The sequence below is a fragment of the Grammomys surdaster genome, unplaced genomic scaffold (assembly GCF_004785775.1).
Source record: "Grammomys surdaster isolate TR1022 unplaced genomic scaffold, NIH_TR_1.0 139, whole genome shotgun sequence".
In the NCBI taxonomy this organism is placed as follows: Eukaryota; Metazoa; Chordata; class Mammalia; order Rodentia; family Muridae; genus Grammomys; species Grammomys surdaster.
In genome coordinates this window covers 8,910,602-8,915,228 of record NW_021604597.1, presented here as the reverse complement: position 1 = coordinate 8,915,228, position 4,627 = coordinate 8,910,602, and the positions used below count along the sequence as shown (strand labels likewise).

Genomic DNA, 4,627 nt, shown 5'->3' with positions numbered 1-4,627 from the left:
GCACAGGTGCAGATGGGAGGCAGCAGCTGGAGCACAGGTGCAGATGGAATTTCTCAGGGAGGAGTGGATGAAATACTAAGAGACATGTCCTGGAAACAACTGCTATATATGAGAGAGAGGGTGGCCAAGGTGCAAGGGACTGGCTGAGGGAAGCCTGGGGAGGACAGGCCATCATAGAAAATAGTCCACAGGCCTAAACATCACAGGAATGTAAAGTAGGATGTGAATATGGTCCATAGAGTGTCACAACCAGGACAGAAGGGACCTTTTCAAAGTAGCCAGGGAGGTAGACCCCTCCCTGGCAGAGTAAGCAATACAAGCTACAAAGACCCTGAGACAAGACCAGCTACCCAGAAACCAGCCCAACTGCCTGGAAAACCTTTAGACCAGAGTCATTTGGAAAGGACACTATCCAACCTGTTGACCTGCCTGCAGGCTGAGCAGTGTGCTCCAGGTTTTCCAGATTCTGTGAGCCATCACCCATGCTGGGGTAGGCTTTAATGATGCAGCTGTCTTTGAATTGTTTCTGCTGCTGTAAGTAACCCCTCAGCTGTACTCTTGTAAGTAATCCTAATAAAACTCATGAGTGCATTGAGTTAGACTTGGTGGTCTCCATACTTTAGTCTGTCCTCTATCTGGGGTGAGTAGACTGTGTGTTGCATTTCCCCGTAATTGGAGAGTGTTCAGCTAGTGTAGAGACCTGCTGCAAAATGCAAAATAGGTGGACAGTGCCTGAGAAACAATACCCAAGGTTGTCCTGGTCTTACACACACACACACACAGAGAGAGAGAGAGAGAGAGAGAGAGAGAGAGAGAGAGAGAGACAGAGACAGAGACAGAGAGAGAGAGACAGAGAGAGAGAGACAGAGAGAGAGAGACAGAGAGGGAGAGAGAGAGAGGGAGAGAGAGAGAGAGAGAGAGAGAGAGAGAGAGAGAGAGAGAGAGAGTGAGAAAGTACAAACTTCAAGAAAGAAACATCAGAAAATATTTGTGACTCTACATTTGTCAAAGACTTCTTATCTTTGACATCTAAAACCTGATACATAAAAAGAAAGAACTGATAAGCTGGACTTCATAAAAATAAGAACCATTCTTCAAAAGACACAGAGGCATGCCCCAGATATGGAGAAAATATTTGATTTTCTTATCTGATAATGAGATTGCATCCAGCCTGCATAAAGTTGTCTCAGAACTCAATTACAAGCAACCTAATAAAAAACCATACAATAGGTATAAACAGACACACCACCAAAACTAATGAAAATATCAAAAACAAGCTCACCAAGTATGGGCCATCAGTCATTTGAGAAATTTTAATTAAAACCACGAGACAGCCTACAACTACTATAGTGACTATAGTTTTTAAAACCCAGCTGAAGAAACGGTGGGATAACTGGGCCCTTGCTGGCAAGAAAGAATGGTAGCTGCATTTTGGAGACCACTTTGCTTTTTCTTCTAGTGTTACATCTGCAGAAGCTCAGGAGTTGGGATAAAAGAATGAGAGAAGGCTGTGGAATGGCAGGACATCCTACATCTTGTTTGGGGCAACAGTTAGACAAATTGAATGTAGTTGTTAAATCTTGCAATGGTTTGGCAAGATGGCTCAGTGCTCAAAGGAGCTTGCAGCACAAACCTTCAAGATCTAAGTTTGATCCCAGGAACCCACATAGAAGGAGAGATCCAACTCAGCATACAAATAATAATAACAACAACAACAACAATAATAATAACAACAATAATAATGATGATGAAACTTAAAGAAAAACTGAATCGAGAGACATATTTCTCATGTTAATTTTATTGTTATCCTAAAAATAAAGGGTGTGGATCATGACCACAAAGGCAGCTATGTCATTGTGATTTTAGGGAAATTAATTCTCTGTCCCTCAGTAATTTTACTCTATGCACTTAAGCCAAAAGACTATTTCCTTCCTATGTTTGTAAAAATTGAATATGCTTAGCCAGACTTTGTAGATAAAGGAGCTTGGTGCCAAGGCCAGTGACCCAAATTCAATGTCTGTACCCCACACTGTGAAAGAGGAGAGCCAACTCTGCAGAAAAAGCCACTTTCTGACCAGCACTAATATGACTTGTCCATGGCTGAAGCTGGGAACAGATCATGAAATGTTAGGAGGTGTCACGTTAATGACATTGGGCAGTATGTGTCTAGGAAGTAGTCTCATGTGGCCTTCTGTTCTCTTAGGGTTAGTATTGCCATCCAGGATTCAAGTATTTATAGCTGTGGAGAAACTGTCCTTAACCCAACCAGACACACTGGGCTCCAGGAATCTCTCAGCTAGCTGTTAACAAGTGAATGGAAATTATTTGTTAAAGCAGGCAGCTGGAGCCAACTCTCAAAAACTGTTCTCCATATATGCACTGCACATTACACACAATTACACACACACACACACACACACACATGTAAAAGGAATTATTATTTCTAGCTAGCCCATATAAAAGACACACAATCCAGGTATTTTATTTACAAGCTGTAAGTCTAGATTGGGCATGTTTTGAGCAATTCTAACTTAGATCCCAGCCATACGTCCCTTGTTATTGGCAATTTCATTCTAGCCCAGGGTTGTCCTCAGGATCCACTTCTCCTGCTCATGAGCTTATGATCTATCAAGCCTCATTCCACCTCATCTCATCTCTCTTCAGACCCCACAATCAACCTGCAAGTCCTGCCTTCCTCTCCCTACTGTCCAGTCATAGCCTTTAGCCTTTTATTAACCAGGGAGCAGGGTTTACATAGCAGCACTTGGTGTGAGGATCTCCTGTCCCTGTCGGGGCAATCAGGTGTTGGCAATCAGTATTTACTGTTTGAATATAGAGCAGCACCAGACCAAGTCTCTCTCTCTCTCTCTCTCTCTCTGTCTCCATCTCCCTCTCTCTCTGTCTCTGTCTCTCTCTGTCTCTGTCTGTCTGTCTCTCTCTCTCCCTCTCTCTCTGTCTGTCTCTCTCTCTGTCTCTCTCTCTCTCCCTCTCTCTCTCTCTCCCCCCGTCTCTCTCTCTGTCTCTCTCTCTGTCTCTCTCTCTCTCTCGCCCTCTCTCTCTCCCTCCCTCCCTCCCTCCCTCCCTCCCTCCCTCCCTCCCTCTCAGTCTCTCTGTCTCTCTCTGTCTCTGTCTTTCTCTCCCTCTCCCCCTCTCCGTCTCTCTCTGTCTCTCTCTCCCTCTCTCTCACACACACACACACACACACACACACACACACAAAATAAATAAATAAAACACAGAAAATTCAAAAGACTAACAGTGTTAGTGGACTCAGTATCTGAGTGAAGAACCAGGAGCACAGCAAATGTGATGTAACCGCTGGCCTTTATTCTTACCACTCATCTCTTACTCTATGGAAATGTTTGCTGGTCATGATGAGGATGCATGGAGGATGGGATATGTTAGCTACATCATCATTATTATTACCGGAATATAGGAAACCTGATAAAATATTAAGTCTTATGCACTCTTCTCAGTGGTTTTTGTCAGGTCCAAAGGAAGACTAGGGACAAATGACTAGCTGTGGAACCTATAAGGATAGCAAAGTGTCTGCTTGGCTTCCAGGCTTATTCCCTGTGGCTTCTCTCATCCCCTGCCCTATAGAGAGGTTTACCTTGCCAGCCAAGGGCTTCGCTCCCCTTCCTCCAGCTACTGATCAGTATATAACCCTGACATTTCTGTGGGGTCCTGTACAGACTCCTGGATCTCTTGGATCTTTTTGCCCTCTCCTCTCCTGCCCTCCCCTCTTGACTATCTCTCTTCTCTTCCTCCCTCACTCTCCCTCTCCCTCTCCTTTCAAGGCCCAGTTCAGTCTATTGATCATGTTCGTCTGCTACTTTGTCTCCCTGCTCTGCACTTTCAGATGCTTCTGGTTGTATTTACTCTTATATCTACAATAAAAACCTTCTCCTCTCCCATACCTTGGAGCGATTATATCCTCCTCTCTTCATTCCATCTTCACAAAGGATGGGGACCTAAAAGGCTTCCTAGGAATCAGAAAGCACTTCTCAGAAGTTTATTTTGCTTCTGGCTTCACACACACACACACACACACACACACACACACACACAACTAATCAGTGCAACTTCTTTCGGGTTTTGTTTCAATTTTGTTGTTACCTTGCATTTTTGAAGAGGATAAACCTACCTACTTATGCACACAATGAAGCTGACAACTTAATTCATAGGTAGAGAGGTGAATGGGAGCTAGCTTTCAAGTAAAAACCAAGCCAACATCTGACCAACTGTGAGAAGCAAGGGGGACAATAGCAGGCTGGGCTGTTTGAATGGTCTCCTCAACTAGAAACTCTAATGTAGTGGAAGGCTGGCTTTTCCCTTAGACGTTTGAGACTTTCATACTCCAAGGATGCAGGGCAGAGTGAGCCACTGTGAAGCTGTTATCAGGAATTCTCCAGCTATGAACTGCAGCATGCATTGCCATTACCCTATCCCTCCAGACAAATGAAAAACTTTCAGATTTTATCCCCATCCTTTCATGCATGCGTGCATGCAGCCATCCATCCATCCATCCTTCCATCCATCCATCCTTCCCTCCCTCCCTCCATCCTTCCTTCCATGCATCCATCCATCCTTCCTTCTATCCATTCATCCATCCATCTATCCATCC

The 4,627-nt window shown here is 44.3% G+C and overlaps 1 protein-coding gene across 1 annotated transcript in view; it reads left to right on the top strand.

The window, feature by feature from the left end:
- The window catches only part of Clrn1 (clarin 1), a 22,444-nt gene that overhangs the window by 2,310 nt on the left and 15,507 nt on the right, over positions 1–4,627 (top strand). The gene's annotated exons all lie outside the window — the stretch shown is intronic.